Below are 21,080 nucleotides of genomic sequence, written 5' to 3' on the forward strand. Positions count from 1 at the left end.
GGTCAGCACTAACCTCCTGACAGAGGTGCTTCAACAGGCGGCCACCTCCTCTGAACCCCTTTTGCGATTCAACTAAGCCCTCACTGATGTCCTTCTGGGTACCTGGTCCAAGCCTGCACAGGGGATCCTGTGGAACAGACGTTGCCCGCCGCCACCGCCCAGCTTCGGGTGGCCCAGTTTTCCTCACCAACACCCTTCCCCCTAGAGCTTGGAGGTCCAATCCTCGTCGTCCAAGGGCACATTCCCTTCTGCTCCCCCAGACAGGAAATCCAAGAAGCTGGATCATCTTGGGAAGTGCATGTTCTCTTCCTCCATCTTGCCACTGCGGTCCGTGAATACCATCTGCCTCTTGGGCCGATACTCCCATACCATTTAGGATACGGTTGTGCAGGTGCTGCCTCAGTGCCCGGAGGAGGCCCCGGCCATTCTCTCCCAAGCAGTGGTAGATGGGAGGGACACAGCAAAATTCACGAATCGCTGTGGACTGTATACCACTGACTCATGGGGCAGAACGATTACCATGTCGGTAGCCCTTAGACGCTACGCCTGGTTGAAGACGTCTGGCTTTTGGGGGGATGTCCAGTCAACTTTGTTGGATATGCACTTCGATGGCCGTTGCCTTTTCAGCAACAAAGCAGACTCGCCGCTGGAGCGCTTTAAGGATTCTCGAGTTAAGCCAGATCCTTGGGCCTCGCTGTGTCGTCCCGTCCACCTCAGACTGCTGTTTGCCCCTTTCTGACAGATCGTTTTCTTCAGCCCGAAACCCAAATCACCTTCAGACTCTGAAGGACTCAAGACCTGCAGCTCACGCCAGGCCAGCACCAGACGTCGACTTCTGTGAGTACTACTACACATCAAGCTACTCACCACCCCTGCAGAAGACGGGCGCCCAGCCTACAATCGAGGAGACTACCTTCCAGGACACCACTGCCTCCCAGCCATGAACAGCACAGATCTAAGGCTTCAGAGTCAATCTCAGTTCCAACCCCAGCGTGATGCAAGCTGCACAAGATCTAGCCAATGTCGATGCCAACAGCTCCATCAGCGAACTCTGGAGGCTCGACGTTGGGCCGAGGTCCCCGCCAAACCTTCTCCTCCTGATTATTCCACTTTGTATCACAAGGCTTTTTTCAGGGCAGCCACCTTTCACAATGTGGGCCTACATACTATGCCAAAGGGATTTCTCAGTAAAAACACTTTCCAACATTCAGCGTGTCACCCATTTTTTATCTATGCTTAAGGGAATTCTTAAACCAAAGCAAGTGGTATTTAAAGATCCAACTCAGCCAGAGTTCTCACCCAAAGGGTTGATAAAAAGTACAAGCCCTGCTCTCTGACCTTCTATACATTATAACATAACATGTGTATTTGTAAAGCGCACGTTCACCCAGAGGTCTCTTGGCGCTGAATAACAGATGTTCATTGTTACCACACTCAATGGTACTCATTTTAACGACCTCAGATGGATGAAAGGCTGAGTGGACCCACCGGGATTTTAACCTGTGACCAAGAGGTCGAACACAGACCCCTGCAATGGACGCATTATTCCACTGAGCTTCCAGACCCGGCCAGAAGTCAGCTGCTGTCAAACTCTTTGGTGGTGCATGCCTCTCGTAAATTAACAAATGTTCAGGGAACTGGTGATACCCTGCTGCATGAAAAAGACATCAAAAAGATTGATTTGGCAGGAATACAGGTTACCTAAAAATTGGCAACTCACTGGCATATGGCCTACTCCGTAGAGTTGCTGGCAAGATATAACCCGGCTGAATGGGACCAATGGGAATCAAATCCAACATCTCCCAGACCAATATAAACAGAGGGCACAGGTGATTGTAGTTGAAGGTCAAACACTCTCTAACACGACCATCAGTTGTGTTCTTGATATGTACGACACCGCTGCCATGGGCATAAATTCCAGTGTGTTGATCCGCAGGCATGCTGGGCTCGGTATCTCTGCCATTAAGCCAGAGCTCCAGTAGCAACTGATCAACATAGCATTTGATGGGGAACACCTTTTTTGGGCCTCAAGTTGATCAGATGCTGGAAAAAATAAAAATAGATATGGACACAGCTAAAGCAATGAGGGTTCTCTAGTCTCCATCGTCCCGTGCAACTTGTCGCTTTAAATTTCATGGCAGCGCCAAGAATACCTGCACAGATGCCTCGTCCTCATACCAGAGGCAACAACAATCACAAGACTCCTGAGAATATTCCAGGGCTACCCTCAGGGAAAACAATGCTAATAGTAGACTAAGTGAGCTGCATCCCCTAAACAGTGGTTTGCTCTCCCTCCGACCACACTGTACTGATTGGGGAACATCTGCAGGGGTTCCTTCCACAATGGCGAAACATCACCACAGACAAAGGGGTCCTGTCCCTTGTAGAGCAAGGTTATTGCCTGAAGCTTACTGCCCCACCACCAAACATCCCCCATGCACACATTCTCTTTCACTATAACACCGAAGGCTCCTCTAAGAGGAAGTACATGTACTCAAGGGAGCTATAGAACCAGTGCCACATCAGCATGGTAAAGGGGCCTACTCTGTGTAATTTCTAATACCCCAAAAAGACGGGTGTCTTCGGCCCATTCTAGATTTCTGGCCTTTTAACAAGTGCATCCTGTCGGAGCATTTCCACATTGTTACGCTCCAGGATGTCATTCCACTACTGCAACAAGGTGACTTCATGAGTGCTGTCGAGCTGAAGGACGCCTATTTCCTTACCCCAATCCATCGTGCACATCACTGCTATCTCAGGTGCATGGTATGAGGACAGCACTTTCAATTCAAAGTTCTGCCTTTCGGCATCCCTGCTGCCCCAAGAGTATTCACCAAATGCCTTGCAGTGGAAGTCACTCATCGAAGGAGGAGTGGCATCCACGGTCTCTCATATCTGGCCAAGTGGATGATAAAGAGTGCAAGCAAGCCTCAGTGTCTGGCTCTCATACAGATCACATTAGATCTCCAACATGATCTGGGTATCACTATCAATGTGGGAATAATCCCCCTTCAACCCTCACAGGTACAACACTTCATAGGGGCAATACTCAATTCAGTCACTGGGAAAGCTTATCCCAGTCCCACAAGTGTCCAGTCCCACAAGTGTCCAAGCCTTTCAGTTACTGCTGCCTCTTTTCAGCCAAATCGTTAGCTAACAGTCAGCACAGTGATGCTCCTACTAGGCATGATGGCCTGCTGCATAGTCAATGTTCCTCATTCCTGATTACACATGTTTCTGCTTCAAAAGTGCCTAGTGGCACACTGATCATAAGTGGAGGGTCTTTGGGGAGACCGAGTTTTGATTTGGGGCAGCACCCATCGCTCTCTGCAGTGGTGGAACAGCAACAATTTGTTGCGGGTCAGGCCCTTTTTAGACCTGGCTCCCCAAGTGACAATTACCACAGATGCCTCTCCCCCAGGAGGGGAGGCAAATGTACAGCCCATGACTATTCAGTATCTGTGAATACTCCTTCAGCTGTCCTTCAACATCAACTACCTGGAATTGCTGGCAGTTCAATTGGCTCGGAAATCCTTCTTTTGTATTTCAGAAGACAGTATTTATCAAAACAGACAGCAAGACTGCCATGTACTGCCTGCAGAAACTGTGAGGCACGCACTTTCCCAACCTTCTCCCTACTGCTTGGCGTTAGCGCAGAACATTTGTCATTGGGCGATCCACTATAGATTACACCTGCTAGAGGAGTACCTTCCAGGAGTTCACATTGATGCTGCAGAGCTGCTCAGCAGGATACAGCAACAAGTCTACAAGTGGGAACTGCAACACAAAGTCCTGTTCCCCTACTTCCAATGTTGGGAGTATCTCAACATATATCTGTTCACAACCACAGAAAATGCCAAATGCCAAAGCTTCACCTCCAGGTTTCCATAAACAGTCGATGGGCAATGCTTTATGTAGGAATTGTTCAAGGATATTTGCCTACGCTTTTCCGCCTCTCCCACTCCTTCCATATGTGATTCGGAAACTTCTGGATATGTACCTCACCCTCGTCCTAGTGGCTCCTACGTGGGCCAGGCAGCTATGGTTCACAGCCCACCTTGTGCTGTCTGTAGTTCCTCACGAGACTCATCCCAGCAGGCTGGACCTTTTCACCCAAACCCAAGCAGCTCAACCGGATGATCTGGCTTCTGAGGTCTTAGAGTTTGGTTCTCTCAATTTGCCTTCTCAATGTATGTGCATCCCAAGGAGGCTCGTCATCTCACCACTAGAGCATGCTATGCAGGGAAGTGGAAAATATGTGTCCACTACTGCCTATCCAAACCCATTGACCCTCCAAAGCGAACAGTGCAGGAGATTGTATGCGATCTGCTGCATTTGCAACGCTCGGAACTATGTTACACATCCATTTGTTTACAATAAATGTAGTGGCAGCATATTTACAAAACAGGGGACACTCTTCACTATCCAGCGTGGCACTCATCAAAGCATTTATAGAAGGACTTAATAGGTTGACAATTAGAGGTGTTCAGCAGTTGTTGTTGCCTCCTCTAACTTGCGCCTAGGTTCCTCTGGAAAAGCACATTACTGGCACAAGTGTCATTAAGGCAGCAACAGGAAAAGAAGGTAAACAGAGTTTTATTTCTGTAAGTCCCAATCTATGCCCTTGCCCTTTTCCCTCAGAGGCAAAGTGAAATCTGTTAAATGGCTAAATGTGTCAGTAGAAGTCAAGCCTGTGATGTCACTGAGTGTCAAAGGTGTTTTGATAAATTGACATTCATATCGCATTTTCTATTGATGTACAGGTCTGGTTTCTAGAAAATTCTCTGGACATCAAGCAAAGCCCAATCTAAGCTGCCAATATAATTCTGTGTTGACGAATTTGTGTGTATCCTTTCGGTCACAAGCTGGCTCAGCCTTTTAACTAGAAATTATGAAATGAGCTCAAATGAGCTGGGTGATAACAAAGTCAAAAGCAAGCCGGCCTGTGCCCGTCCGTGACTGGACCGTGAGCAAGGTTAGGACCCCTAGCTCTTTCACCCCACGAAGATACACTGCCACAGATCTCCGAGCCCTGGGCGCACCAGCATTCTCTACTGCCGCACATCCACATGGACCACCAAAGGACCATTCTTCTGCTGACATTAATGCCGCACCTTCAGCATGGAAGCAACCAACGTCACCGCTACATCGACTGAGAGCCACCACGACGACTCTCCAGTGCTTCCTACTCAGTGCACGTAAGGGTAAAGGAGATCTATGACACGATCTCCTCCCTCACCCTGTACACCAACTACCTCACAGAAACCTGTCTTCACCCCAGGTCGCACCAGACATCGCTACGGCCATCCCTTAAGGTTGCAAGATAGCACACCAGGAGCAAACCAACAAGCATGGAGTTGGAATCGCCATCATCTACAGAGACACCATTTGCAGCACAACATACCCCGATGACCCAACACCGGTAATGGATCACCTCAACTTTCTACTCCACACAGACCGGAAAGGCACCATCAGAAATACCCTCGTCTACAGACCACCACGGCCATGCAACACCACCCGGGAAATCATTGCCCCACTCGCAATCGACTCAGAGCACTACATCTTCCCAGGAGACCTCGACTTCCATTCTGATGACTTCAGCTATGCCGACCCCACCATGCTCCTGGAAAGCATGAGCAAACATCGTTAAGAAGCAGCTTGTCACCGACCCGGCCAAGATTGCAGGACACACGCTTAACCCCATCTTCACCTCCAGCAACAGAGTCAGATACATGCACACCACACCACTCGCCACAAGACCACCACAGTGTACACTTCACCATAGCAGGACCCAACTACCCCGGCACCAGGCCCCTCAGATCCATGCATAGAAACTAGAAAAAAAGGTATCAGAAGACCAGTGGAATGACACACTCCGCTCCCACCTCCTCGACTCTACCCAAGACCACGAACAAGCAGCAAAGAACTTTACCAATTGGGTCACAAAGTGCTCCAACGCCATCGCACCAGCCAAGACAAGCAAGGCCCAGAACAAAAAGCAAAAGAACATGCTGGTTCACCGAGGGACTGCACTCCACCAAATGCAACTGCTGACATCTCAAAAGGAAGTGGCATATCAGCTACAACGCAGAAGACCACACCGCCTACAGGACCACTCTCAACCAGTACCACCGCTTCCTGAAAGAAACAAAGAAGAACACCCGAGCAGACTGGATCGAAGTCAGCGCAAACCACAGCAAAGAACTCTTCGCCATCTTGAAGGAGTTGACCAATCCTGCAGCCGCTGTCAACGACAAACAATTTGGAAGAGACTACCTAAATCCATACCCTCTAAATTGCAATTCTTTATCCATTTCTAAAACCATTTTGCAATTCGGTAACCATTTCCTGAATCACAAAATGGGTGTAGTACATAGTGAAAGGCTATATTGTGGCCACAAACCCTGTTATCAGTGAATCGCAGGTCTTGTGACCGCTAAGTGGCTTAGTACATCAGGCACATAGCCTTAACCCCACCTATTTCAATGTTTAGCATATAAAAGTGCATCAGTCAAGCAGTAGCCAAAGCTTGTGTTTGCGGATTGAACCTGGACGATGACAGCCATGATACAGTCGCCACTTTGTATGCAGCTGCCAAAACACAGGAAAAGAGTGAGTCATTTTCCTATGACCCATTTCCTACATTCACAGGATCCCCACGGTGCCCCACAGCAATGGGGTTGAGCACCGCAGGGGGATTCCCTTCCAGAATCCCGACACGGGGGTTTCAGATGGTTTGTAGAGGGACCGCGGAAAAATAGCAGCCGCCTAAAGTCCATTTTTTCTTGCTCCCCCCAATTGGAGTGGGGTGCTGGAACTCAGCTTTATTGGAAGCGGCCCCAAAGAAAGTCTGAGCCTCTCTCAGCGCTCCTGAGGTTTAGTAGCAGAAACACCTAATCTAGAAGCAAGAAAGGCTTCTAGCGCGCGCTGCCTAATATTGATATCCGTCATGAATGCTACATGGTTTTCTCTGCCATGTGAGGACTGCCTTACAGAAAAGAAATTCTGTCAAACTCTAGAACTTTTGGAGAGCTCTCAATGGATCGCAGAGAAAATAGTAGCATAAGTTACTATATTGGTGCATGAATTAAGACATTTATGTGATTCACATACGTTTCCTTACTGCTTGGTGTAAGGTATGCACTGTAAAACATGGTCAGTTTCCCTACCCATGCCTAGTAGAGGTATTTTCAAGGTGAGTGAATAATGTGGTATTCCATGTTGAATACAGGACGGTACCTGACAAATGGGGAATTACCTTGGTACAAGGAAGTTCTACTACTGTGCGCTGTGATAGTTTCCCACCCAGATATTTTGGCAGCTTTCTGGCTGCTGCGAAGGGAAGGGAGGGAGTTATCAGTAATGTGGTTTAGACTTCTTAATTGCAGTTCAGCCAGCAGTGGGGCCCATCAACAAACTGTGAAGTAGGGTCCGTTTCAAATGGGTGTCCTGATGCAATCACGAGACTCGTTGCTGCTTTTTAGCTTTATTTTTTGCCCTATTAAAACCATGTTCATCCAGTTGTAAATGAAGTGCTTTGGGAAGTGGGCCTAGGCCATTTCTAGCAATGCTGAACTACCCTAAAGAAATTATTATTGATATACGTGTAAAGCCTACGACAGTGTCCATATGGTAGCAATGGCGTTCATTACACAAAGGTGGTACATGCCTACGCACTCTAAGATCATGCTTATGCATAACTCTCTTAGGCTCTTCTGCCTTTATTGATCATACATGCTTCAAGCCAATATTCTATTTGCGACCAGCAATATGGGTCATTACCTTCGCATAACACATTTATTGGTAAAGCATACATGCACTCCTTATGTCCTATTGGCACTGAATAGCACGTGGTTGTTGTTACCTAACTCAATGGTACTCATTTTAATGACCTTGGAAGGATAAAAGTCTGAGATAACCCGCTGGCATGTGAGGCTGTGGCTATCAGGTCAAACAAATGTTTATGGAGTTGATGCAGTAGCCCACCGAACCTCCAGACCCGGCTTCACTGATTTTTTCAGCAGTAAAGGTCCGAAAGCAAGTTACGTTTTAATCCTCAGATGTTTGTTATTGTACTTCAGTTTTGCATAAATCCAATAAAGAGATTTTAAAAAAAAAGTTTGAATCCTGATATGATAAATATCACAAAAGGATTCCTCGTGTGTGAGGTTTTATTTTCATTCTGAACTTTGATAATGTACTATAGCATGCAGGGCACCAGCTCAGGTTAGTGTCATCATCACTAATTAGGCACTTTCGCTCAATGAGATAAGCCTCCGCCGCTAACGGCTAAAGTAATTTCCAACCAATGCGCTTCATGACTAGGCCAAGTCAACCATTCTTCTTATTGAAGATTTTAGGTTGAGTTACCAATACATTGGTTAATAGTAACACTTACAATTTACAGTGCTTACAAACATAAAAAAATATGGTATAAATTACTGTATAAAAGCAGCCTATTGTTATTGTAATTAATTTAATCTCAAGGTGGATAGCATATTTAGTTGGTGAAGTCATGTTGAAGGAATATTTTTCCATAATGATGGGTTGGTTGAAATAATTTTAAGGTTATCAAGTGAAAGTAATACTCAGTTGAAATAAAGATCAGTATGAAAAAATACTCAGAGTAAGAGTCAGGTCAAAATGATATTTAGTCGAATTAATGATGAGGCTGAAGTAATACTCAGTCGAAATAAAATTCAGGTTGGAGTAATACTCAGAATAATGTCAGGCTGGAGTAAAAGTGAGTTGAAGTAATAGTTAGGTCGAAGTAATAGTCAACATATTGAAGTAATCCTCGGAATAATGTCTACTTGAAGGGATACTGAGATGAAGTAATAGGTTGAAGTAACTAACACTCAGCCGAAATAATATTCAGGTTGAAGTAATACTAGGAATAATGCCAAGCTGAAGTGATACTAAGTTGACCTAATGGTCAAGTCGCAGTACTAATCAAATGAACGGCTAGCATGAAGTAAATATGTAGTAGAAGGAATGATCTGGACAAATTATTGCCCTATCATATCATCAGCTGTGTTACCCACTGAAGCTATACTTAGAAATTACAATTGCCTATACGTGGACAATTGCTGCTCAACTGTAATGAAGCCTCTGTTTTGATCATATTGAAGAAAGGTTTTAAATGAAGCTCCTGGTATAGATTCCCGTAATGAGGGCTTAACTGTGCAAAAAAATAGCAAACAGTTGTTCGTAACACTGAAAAGTGGTTAGCCAACATAAAGGGGTCAGGCTCAGCTGGTAACTTGGCCAATAGTTTGAAGACATCCCAACAGCATGAGCGTGACAGAAGCTATCTCAGAATGACCTTGTTGGGGAGAAGGTCAAGAGTGGTCCTGGGGCTCTGGACTCGAACAACAAAGGAGGCAAAGGATCTGAAAGCGAGATACTGTAACAGAGTGAGAAGAAAATCTTTGTGTGTTTTCTAAGGCGTGCTCGCCACTGTCAATGTGCAAGTGGAGTTTACCAAGCCCCTCGTTTGATAACTACTGACATTACATAGTTTGGAGGCAGAAGGTCTCCCAGTCATAAACTTGTAAGATGCTACAAGGAGCACACAGCCAACACACCATATGGTCCCCTTCAGGCGCAGCCATGGCCCATGCAGGTAAGAGCGGTAGGGCCGGGTGGGGGGGAGGGGATTTCGACAGACGACGGCTAGGGAAAATTAATTCTTTATTTAGTTTTCCCTCAACTGCAGAAATCCCCCCAGATCCACCCCGGCCCCACTGCTCTTACCTGCACGGGCCGTGCCTGTCAAGCCGCATCAGTACAAAGGTCTGTGGCCCTGAAACAGAATCAGATGCTATCAGCCTTCCACTCTCTCTACAGCTGCTTATAAAGTACAGAAGATGGCTATGACCATGGGTTGAAGTATAGCTTGGTCCCCTTCCCCTTTCTTTCCAGTGGACCCTAATCCTCTATTGGTGAATATCAGAAAAATCGTGGCGCTTCCCCGGTGATGTCACAGATTCCCAGGTCCTCAGAGCGAGTGGCCCAGTCTGGCACACCTTTTCCATGCTGTCTGATGACTTTCATCACAACTAATATTAGCATGACACTGTAGCGCCATGGTTGTGCCTGACACAGGTTTTATACACAGACTCGGGTGGGCACAACAAGCAGTGCTTCTCCTGTGGTAAGGATGCAGAGAGCTCTGGCGGGCTGCCGATCTCGTCTTGTCTGCTTACCTCACAGCGCCCGGCCCGCCGCTGTTTTCCTCAGCGCCTCCATACTGATCGTGGGGGGTTTGCTGCAAGGAGGTACCTTGCATACCGCCATAGTTTTGGTGTTTCTTCCTCCCAGAATTTCTTGGGAAGAAAGTATACTCGCCCTATCCAATCTGGCGGTCATCCTTAGCTCCCCTATAGTCTTTTCCCAACCAGTCATGGTTTCCTTTTCCCCTGATGTAATTTCCTCGGTTTTGTGTATAAAAGGAGATCAGAACTGCCTTGCCCTTGCGTTGCAACGCTTCTTCAGTCCTGTCAAGGGTTCTATGCTTCCTGTTGCTTTCCTGGTACTGATTCCTATCCTGTTATTCTGCTAAATTCATCCTGCTTCTGTTTCTGCTTCTGCCTGTATGCCAGGCTGCCTTCGCCTGCGGTAACAGATTCTGGAAGTTTTTTCCAAGTTGTCTTTTTTATCTCCAGTCAGGGACTTTTTCTGGAAGGAACTATCTGCTTAAGCACTTGCTAATGTGAGTAGCGTTGTGGCTACAGGAAGGGATCACCAAAACCTCTGGCAGACCAAGACCGTGAAGACCTGGGCAGGCCACTCTCTTCAAACTCGAGGGTTTGCAGCCAGGTGTGGTTCTGCTGAGCCTGACAGACATAACTGTCAAGACATTAGGGTGACACGCAGCTAGTTCTTATTTTGCAGCAACAATACTAAGCATGCTGGTACTGGTACCTTCACATTTCCCATCATGAGTATGGATTTACAGTACTGTGTCCAGCGTGGTTGATGCTTTTCGCTGGACCAAACAGGACTCTTAGCTATAGGACCAGCTCCCAGTTACATCCTCATCCTCTTCTAGGACATGTATCTCTGTCACAGGTTCTGAGACAATATTTACCCTTTTGTTGGAAGGAATGCAATACCGAATGACAGCTCGAATTAAGGTGCCAAAGACTTTAGTAATAATAAACAAATATTTATTCTCTGGGTAATTAAAATCACCCCGATTATAATTGCAAAAACAACAGTCTTAAACAAGTGACATGTTCATTATGATCAGTGGGCAGCAGAAAAGAGGAAATAAAATACTGAATAGTTCATCACTTCTATTTGAATACTCAGAGTAGATGAGGAAAATTAATTGAAAAAAACAAAAATACTTTAAACTTTCATTTACCAATAAAAAACCGGATCTTTTCACAGAAAACCGCTCCTTCGTACAGAAGCTAGTGAGCTGTATTAGAATACGTGCATTTCCAACAGTTTTACCTACTATGTGGATGTTTGTGAATCCAGTAGTAGTTCTCGTTTATCCCAGATAGCCCTAAAAACAGATTGGCACCAGGATACCGCCTCAAATTCTGGTGTGCAAGATTCGGCAAAATCATTGATTAGAGCCGTGGCTCATCCTGCAGAGAGTTCGCCTCAAACTATACATGAGCCTAATTTGGAATTCTTTGTATGACCCCGTAGCCGACATTCCTGCAAAAGCCTTTTGGCTTGCAATTAATATATTTTTCTATTGCCTCATTACAAGTTTTTATTCCAGGTCTTTGAAATGATGGTTTTAGAAGTATTCCCCTTTCCAACTATTCACTTTAAAACATCTTAAATTGAACTAAAAATAGGTCCCATCATTGGTCTTATTTTTCCACCTCTGAGCAGCCTCGCTACAATAAAAAACATATTGACCATGCAATGTGGAGGGGAATGGAAGTGCAAGATGGGCCTCACTTCTGGAGTCAATGAAGACCACAGTGTGAAAGTCTTTGCTGTGTGCCCCCCCTCCCCTCAGCGACAGGGTGGGCCGCCCACCGTTTTTACCATTCCACAGATCCCAGTATATCACAGTCATGGACAGCTTGAAGCTTCTGCAGAAACCATTAGCATGTTTTTAGCTCTCGACCCTTTGATGCTTGATAGACAAATGTGCAAATCAATGCTTCCTCTGCCCAGTGCAAGCACTGAGGCACAGAGAGGCAGCTGCTGGTGTTGTGTCCCAACTCGCGCAGGTATCCTGACCACCCACCACCGTTTCCCTCCCACCTCAAGCCTCTTTCAGCCACAAGCACGGCCTTTCGTTCTGCTTCCTTCATGGTTCGTTTCTCGTTCTCCTCACTTGCTCATTCTTCCCATGCGTGGCTATGCTGCCCTGTGGGGCCAGTGGATCCCGGGATAGAGATGCAGCGCACATCTGCAGGCTAGATGCTTCTCCATCTGTGGGGCGATCCCGGGTAGTGCCCCAATCACAATAGCAATATGAAATTAACAGAGACACCACTTTGATTTCCACCTGTTTATCTTTATAACATTTTAGAACTTCAGATCCACTTTTGTGATCTTTGGAAGGGACCTTTTTCTGTGACAGCTGGTTCTTAGGTTCAGAGCTCTGGATCTTTAAACTCCGGCTTTTAAATCTCCTGTCTTTTCTGAGATGGTAATCTGGATTTATGATTTCGGTGTCTTTTTTTATATATTTTAAACGTTATTGTAGGTCTATTCACCTTTAGATCGCTAGATAAAATGGATTCAGTAGCATGCGATTGTCCATAGATGAGATGTGATGAGACATGACAAGATGTGAGATGGCGTGATGAGAGGTGATAACATGTGCTCTGGTCGAATCAGGAAGCATCGCTTCAATCTGTTTGTTTCCAATCTATTATTCAACACAACAGATGGTAGAATTTCCACCAGAGGTCTCACTGCCCCAAAGTGGGTCCTCCAGCAGAGGAGACACCCACTTGCTGCTGGAGAAGAATTTGTTGTCTTGAGAGGTACCTCTAAATGTAGTGGGCTTCCACCATCACAGCAGCAGAGAACTTAAATCCACCACACTGGTAAATGGAAATTCAATCAACAACATTCTAAATCAGCCTCTAAGGCTATTTGCTAATTGTACTGTTTCTGTATGTATTTTGTATAGTCCAAATGCCAGCATCCTTGTCAGCACATTTTACCTAAAAAGATGATCACAAGAAAGGAATGAGAGGAAAATGGGAAACAGAGGGAAGGAATTGAAAGCGAGAGAGAGTAAAGAATTGAAAAAAGAATGAACATTAATCACTGTACCATCTATTTCAATTTACCTATTTTTTATTGATTCTATACCGCAGACGATTTTACTCTTGCATTTTTTCAATGGTTTCCTCCTTATATTTGCCGCCCTCCTTGCCAACTTGGCGAGACTTGGATTTGCGTTGCAAGATCCTTTTGCGATCCATGTCCAACTTCAGTCTGGTGATCACCACCATGACGTCAGCGAGGTCATATAAATCCCTCCCGGCGCGCTGATGTCAGTTTTCTTTGGAGAAACTTTTCCGCGACACAACGCGGAGCCACCAATAAAAAAACTATGAAAGTATGGGAACAGTGTGCGATGGTTGAAAATCCGTGAATAAATAAGGAGGATGGTGCAGACACCATCGTAAAGGGCAGAATTACACACTACCTACATCAGGTGAAAGAGCTGTGAGAAAGAACCTTGCAAGCTAAGCAAAGACCCTTCCCTAGTGTAAGAAGGGAAGAACATCTCAACAGACAGAAATGGACTGTTAGTACCATGCAGAATATCAGACAAAAATAGACTGTCAGTACCTTGCAGAACCGTGCCGTCCAGCAAGAACGGAGCACAGAGAGAACAACAGTCCACCGCAGGAATGAAAAGTCTAGCACTGCCCCTGTGGTAACGGAGGGCTTAAACAGAGGCGAACAGAGTCCCAAAGAAGACTACCGTAGAGCAGTCCAGAACCCTGAGCCAACAGAGAAAGCGCAAGACAGCAGGAGGAGAAGAAAAGGAAGAGGAATCTCCTGGTGAAGGACAATCGAAATGGCCTCATTCTACAGATAAGAAACCTCCGAGAGGGAGGCAACGGTAGAATTGTGACAGAAACCCTTGAGAGGGAGTCAATGGAATTATGGCAAGTCTCAAAGGGACGCAACAATGTAAGCACCTATGAGAGAAAAAACCAATGCCACCCATAACAGGGGGACCAGCGGAGAACCCCACTTGGCAAGGCCCTCGCAGAACGGGGAGGCTGGGTGGGCATTTAAGGAATCTACGGCTAGGCAACGTCTCTACCAGATACATCGTTACCGAAGGTAAGTAACTCGTACATCTGATAGAGACATCTCGCCGCAGATTCCTTAACTTAGAATAGATACCACAGCCATACCCCAAAGGGGAGGTGGGTCTGCGGCAGATTAACAGACTGCGCCAAGCATCCAATCTGGCAACAGAGTGACGGATAAAGGGGGAGGCTGTGGCGGAACAGCCCGACAGCAACCCAAGCAGCTCCGAAGAGCAGAAATAATGGCATGGTAGATATCCTAAAAATGCTGAATGGCGCTACACCGTACCCACATAAAAAAGGGGGGCAGGTAGCTTGGCTTGAGCCATATACCAGAGCAAAGAAAGAGAGACAGAAAGAAAGAACACTGTCTGCTTAATGGCGCACAATCAGAACACCAACTTCAGTTCAAAAGAACCAGAGAGATGCAACCAGAGCCTAACAGACCAGCCCATAGAAGGAAGGCTGAAGGAGCAGGTGCCAAAATCTCAAAAGCAAGAGCTAGAACCTGAGCAATGTGATTGGAACAGACAGCGGGACAAGAAACACGCCAAGTGCACACCCTATCCCTGAAAGGGGAAATAGGGGCAAATTGCATTAATGTTAAACCCGCTGAAGCAGGTAGAAACACGCAGCAGGCAAAAGGCCACAGAGACCTTAAAGTGGCTTGCACAAAAAGCTTAAGAGTGCCCGACCGGGTAGTATGAAGCCAAAGCGAGAAACAACCCACAATATAGACAACCCACACTATAGACTTGCAGGCAGTAGTCAAGGACCACGGCCATCATAAGAGCTGTCCCACAGGTGTAGCTTTAACAAAAGGAAGGAGCCTTAAAGGGGAAATCACCCCAGTAAGCTGAAGCAAGGAGGACCCTATGGGCAACTTGCAACAAGTCAGAAAAGCTCCCCCACACATTGCAACCCTGAAAAGAGGTGGCGATGTAGGAAGAGGAATACCAAAGCAACCTGCACGTGTACATAAATGTATAAATGTATTAATGTGTAGAGACAGAACAAGCCAGGAGCATGAACATGTCCATACTGGAGCATACCTAGTACACTAAGGTAGGAGCCGTCTTTGAAGAGGAGAGCAAGAAACTTTCCAAGAAGGTGGAATGGGCAACAGGCAGGATAACCATGGCGCAAGAATATGGCACCAGGGAAAAACAGAGAATGCCGTATAACGGATCACCAATCGACGCATGGAGCACGCAGGATCTCCAGGCCCAGGTGGGATAAGCAAGGCTATATAATAGCATACCAGTACCCCACATGGAGTATACATACCCCAAACAACGGGGAACACCTCTTATGGGTAATAAGCCTAGCCAAAAGAGCGCAGTAATGAACCGAACCCGTGAACATGAGTTCCGAGCCGTATGACATTACCGAGCTGAGCCACTGGCTCAATACCACAGTCAGAGGACCAGACACAGTAATCTGTGGAATACGGACCAACTGGCAGCCCAAAGCAAAACGCATCCAAGGGATGTCAATAAAAGGGTAATTACCCTTGACCACAGGAAAAGAAGACATAAGGCTCACCGCCCATGTAAAACACAGGGTGCAGCTAAAGGATGTGACATGAAAAAGTATCACCAAGGAAGAAAGGTCTAAGACGACCTAAGCGGGGGGACGAAAGCCTGCAAGGAGCCGATGAACCGCCAACTCGGCGTGAGCATCAAACAGCAAAACCCCATTAAAGGGTAAGTCAACCAGTCGCTCCCGGATATTTTCGGGGAAGACACTGTCGCATAACCAAGCGTGACGCCTTAAGGAAACAGAGCACGCCATAGCACGTCCCAAAGAATCCGCAGTATCTAAAGCTGAGCGGATTGTGAATTCGGCAAGGTCGCGGTCATCCCGGAGGAGGCGAAGGAGATCAACCCGAGCACCTTCAGAAGTGGCCGAAAGCAAAGACTCTGCAGAGCCCCACAGTGCAGAAGTAGCCCGTGCTAAAACACACATTGTATTTAAGGATCTTAGGGCCGCACTAGTGAAGGCAAATACGTTCCTGCCCATGACTCTAGCCATCAGGACTCCCGAGAGGGAGGAAGCATTAGAGGAGGCAGGGAGGGGAAAGCAGACTGACGTCAGCGCGCCGGGAGGGACTTATATGACCTCGCTGACGTCACGTCCGTGGACGACGTCAGGACGGGGTATGTGGGGCTGTCCCCCGGCGCGCAGAGCTGCTGCTGCAAAGTTTTTCCGGATCCAGTCTGACGCCTGGGGATATTCTAAGTTAAGGAATCTGCGGCTAGACAACGTCTCTACCAGATACATCGTCACCGAAGGTAAGTAACTCGTACTTCACGCTGTACGCGCTCAATGTAAATGACATACTTTTTTCTGTAAACCTGAATTACTTTGCCAATCTGCTGACCTTTGTACGACCTGGACATCATCATCCTTGCGGATTGTCATGGAACGGACATCATACTTTTGCCTCAACTCCTTGGACAGAGGAGAGGACATTATCTTCCTGCGCACATGGGACGGCGCTTTGAAGTGTCTCTTGTGGTCAGAGTTTACAAAGGAACTGAACTTCATGATGGTCAGCTGCACAGCCGACAATGGCCGCCGGAAAATGTACCTATTATAACTTCTCCACATGCACACAAACACATGCACATGGATGTATGTCGTTACAACGCACACTTTTACAACGCATGCACTTACAACGCATTTTTTACAACGCACAATCCATTACAACGCATGACATTACAACGCAGGACACTACAACGCATTTTTAAAAACTACCTTTACAACGCATTTCCATTACAACGCATACTACCTTTACAACGCATACCATTACAACGCATAATATTAAATTGCATTTAACGTAAGTATTAGATCGTATAGGGGTAAAAATTACTATTCTAACTCCAGGGGGTGCAACAGTAGGGTAAGTGTTGGATAGTATAGGGTTAAAAATTACTATTCTAACTCCAGGGGGTGCAACAGTAGGGTAAATGTTGGATAGTATAGGGGTAAAAATTACTATTCTAACTCCAGGGGGTGCAACAGTAGGGAAAGTGTTGGATAGTATAGGGGTAAAAATTACTATTCTAACTCCAGGGGGTGCAACAGTAGGGTAAGTGTTGGATAGTATAGGGGTAAAAATTACTATTCTAGCTCCAGGGGGTGCAACAGTAGGGTAAGTGTTGGATAGTATAGGGGTAAAAATTACTATTCTAACTCCAGGGGGTGCAACAGTAGGGTAAGTGTTGGATAGTATAGGGGTAAAAATTACTATTCTAACTCCAGGGGGTGCAACAGTAGGGTAAGTGTTGGATAGTATAGGGGTAAAAATTACTATTCTAACTCCAGGGGGTGCAAAAGTAGGGTAAGGGTTGGATACTATAGGGGTAAAAATTACTATTCTAACTCCAGGGGGTGCAACAGTAGGGTAAGTGTTGGATAGTATAGGGTTAAAAATTACTATTCTAACTCCAGGGGGTGCAACAGTAGGGTAAATGTTGGATAGTATAGGGGTAAAAATTACTATTCTAACTCCAGGGGGTGCAACAGTAGGGAAAGTGTTGGATAGTATAGGGGTAAAAATTACTATTCTAACTCCAGGGGGTGCAACAGTAGGGTAAGTGTTGGATAGTATAGGGGTAAAAATTACTATTCTAGCTCCAGGGGGTGCAACAGTAGGGTAAGTGTTGGATAGTATAGGGGTAAAAATTACTATTCTAACTCCAGGGGGTGCAACAGTAGGGTAAGTGTTGGATAGTATAGGGGTAAAAATTACTATTCTAACTCCAGGGGGTGCAACAGTAGGGTAAGTGTTGGATAGTATAGGGGTAAAAATTACTATTCTAACTCCAGGGGGTGCAACAGTAGGGTAAGTGTTGGATACTATAGGGGTAAAAATTACTATTCTAACTCCAGGGGGTGCAACAGTAGGGAAAGTGTTGGATAGTATAGGGGTAAAAATTACTATTCTAACTCCAGGGGGTGCAACAGTAGGGAAAGTGTTGGATATTATAGGGGTAAAAATTACTATTCTAACTCCAGGGGGTGCAACAGTAGGGTAAGTGTTGGATAGTATAGGGGTAAAAATTACTATTCTAGCTCCAGGGGGTGCAACAGTAGGGTAAGTGTTGGATAGTATAGGGGTAAAAATTACTATTCTAACTCCAGGGGGTGCAACAGTAGGGTAAGTGTTGGATAGTATAGGGGTAAAAATTACTATTCTAACTCCAGGGGGTGCAACAGTAGGGTAAGTGTTGGATACTATAGGGGTAAAAATTACTATTCTAACTCCAGGGGGTGCAACAGTAGGGAAAGTGTTGGATAGTATAGGGGTAAAAATTACTATTCTAACTCCAGGGGGTGCAACAGTAGGGTAAGTGTTGGATAGTATAGGGGTAAAAATTACTATTCTAACTCCAGGGGGTGCAACAGTAGGGTAAGTGTTGGATAGTATAGGGGTAAAAATTACTATATTATGCGTTGTAATGGTATGCGTTGTAATGGTAGTATGCGTTGTAATGGAATGCGTTGTAAAGGTAGTTTTTAAAAATGCGTTGTAGTGTCATGCGTTGTAATGGATTGTGCGTTGTAAAAAATGTGTTGTAAGTGTAGTGCGTTGTAAAAGTTGCGTTGTAAAGGTTGTTCCCCCATGCACACACACTACATACGTGAGAACATACACATGACTCTCTCTATCTCTCTCTTTCTCTGGGCTTGGTTCTTTCACTGAGGGTCAAAAAACACATATAAAAGTAGGAATAGTTCTGAGGGTCAGCACATAATAAGTACAAAATCAGAATTCAAACAACCGTGGTAGTTTTGGAAATACACTTTGCAAACAATATCAGAAATAGTCCTTAGTGAGTAATGGAAAAAAATCTAGCAGAAAATAAAATGCCTTTCTGATCCCTGATCCTGAGAGTGAATTTGGCCCTGTAGTTAATGCGTCTGCTACAGAATCGCGCAGCCACCACATCTAGAACAATGTGCTTCAAATAAAAAAAAAAATTACTGGAAATAGCTCAACACAGGCAGGATTACCAGAAGAAACCCGTCTGTGCAATAATGGAAAGAAATACAGTTTAAGCAACACTCAAGTTAAACTTCCCAAAAAAACATTACAAGCTTGAAGAGTCTGTTTTGGGATAAAATGGACTATGTGTTATCATACCTGCAGTTTATAAAGATGTGTATGATGAGTTATAAATCATTAATAAATAAAATGGAATGGACTACGTCACTTTATATCAGCATATCTTGATTTTATTGTTTTTTTAAATTTAATTAGAATATTAATTTAACATGTGGTGTAATAATATTTAATATTGCATGGTTTGCCCTCCAACATATTTCTGTATTTTAGTTGATAAGCTGCGCTGCCATAATCACCAATTGAGTAATCTGTGCCCTGGAAGAGCTCTGAGAATGAAGCACAGCCTTGTGCTGCAGCACAGGTCACACATTGTTCTTTATATTCTAAGGAAAATAAATATTTCCTATCACGTTTCCAGGGTTTGACCGCAGCGTTTCCCTCTTTGACATAAGAGAGGTGTAAGATAAAATAGAAAAAACCCCTGTTGTGGCCTTGGAGCACGTGAGAGCACGAGCTGTGCGTCACCGCGGCACGAAGGGATAACACGGATTTGTGTAACATCTCGTGCAAACTCGATGCTGCCTGTAAGAAAGAGGATTCACGTGCGCAGTGGAAGCTACGAATTTATATAACCCACCCCACACACAACTGTGCTCGACCTCGTTATTAATGACATCTCTCACCACAGCCGTCAGTGCTTTAGGCGGGAATAGGGCTGTCAGGGAGGCCTGTCGCCATGCACACTATGCAGCACACTCGGAATGCCGCCTTTTAACATAGCACACGCTTGCAACTTACAGTAGTATAGGGCACAATGGACATGGTGTGCAGGTGAGCCTTGTATCTAATTCACATAGGTCACTGAATACAAGGACATGGACCATATATTATCTGTGTCTATGCCCAGTGTGTGCTTATACAAGGCACAGCTTGTTCTTGTTACTTTCAAAGTCATAGAACACACTTGTATTCATGGCCATGGTCTGTACCTTCTTCGTACAGTGGCACAGGGAATATCGGGCATCATTTTGGCATTGGGGTGTGTGCAACTGTTGCAATGTTAAAGATGTTGGATTCAATGATGACCAGAGGTAGCCAGGAGGTATAACAGAAGTAGCAGGTTTATTGGTTGGTTTAGTAGAAGTATGTTACAGGACCCACCAGGAGCAGCATCTCTGCCGCTCAGCCCACTCTCTCCAACTGCCAGTCTCACCACACAAGCAGGCACACCAACATTCCAGTCTCTCTGTCATCAAGCATTCCAACATTCCACGCAGACATCATATTTAACTTGGCTGAGCAGCTAAGGAGAAGATGCACCTGAGGAATTGAGATACTACACATCCCCTTTCTTTGGAGAAGAATAAACAACAATAATTTGCAACCTTGCAGCATGAAAGTATGAATGATGGTACTTGCATCGTTGCGCACAATAAACATTAGAGGAAGAATGAAAGTCTAGTGACAGGTTAGAAAGATGTGAATAAGTAGTAGAAAGTGACTAGAATGAAAGGAGGGTGAAACAGTGTGAAAAGCTTCAAGATATAGCACATCCCCTTCCCTTGGGAAAACAATTAATAGAAATAATTCAAGCATTGCATGTAAAACGTTGCATGTAAAACCTGCGCGTTAAACACTCGATTATAGCATCATAAAAGTAAAGAGAGAAGAGAAATAGAAAATAAAGGAATTAAAAGTGTGATATAGAAGTAAGAGAAAGCAGAAAAATTGATGTAAGAGAA

General features: G+C 45.3%; 1 protein-coding gene and 1 pseudogene across 1 annotated transcript in view; one reads left to right on the plus strand and one right to left on the minus strand.

The window, feature by feature from the left end:
- The window catches only part of PAPPA (pappalysin 1), a 709,179-nt gene that overhangs the window by 599,327 nt on the left and 88,772 nt on the right, over positions 1-21,080 (plus strand). The window lies entirely within an intron of this gene.
- On the minus strand, positions 13,317-16,814 carry LOC146868615 (large ribosomal subunit protein uL24-like; annotated as a pseudogene).

This window comes from Triturus cristatus, chromosome 1_2 (assembly GCF_964204655.1).
Source record: "Triturus cristatus chromosome 1_2, aTriCri1.1, whole genome shotgun sequence".
Taxonomy (NCBI): domain Eukaryota; kingdom Metazoa; phylum Chordata; class Amphibia; order Caudata; family Salamandridae; genus Triturus; species Triturus cristatus.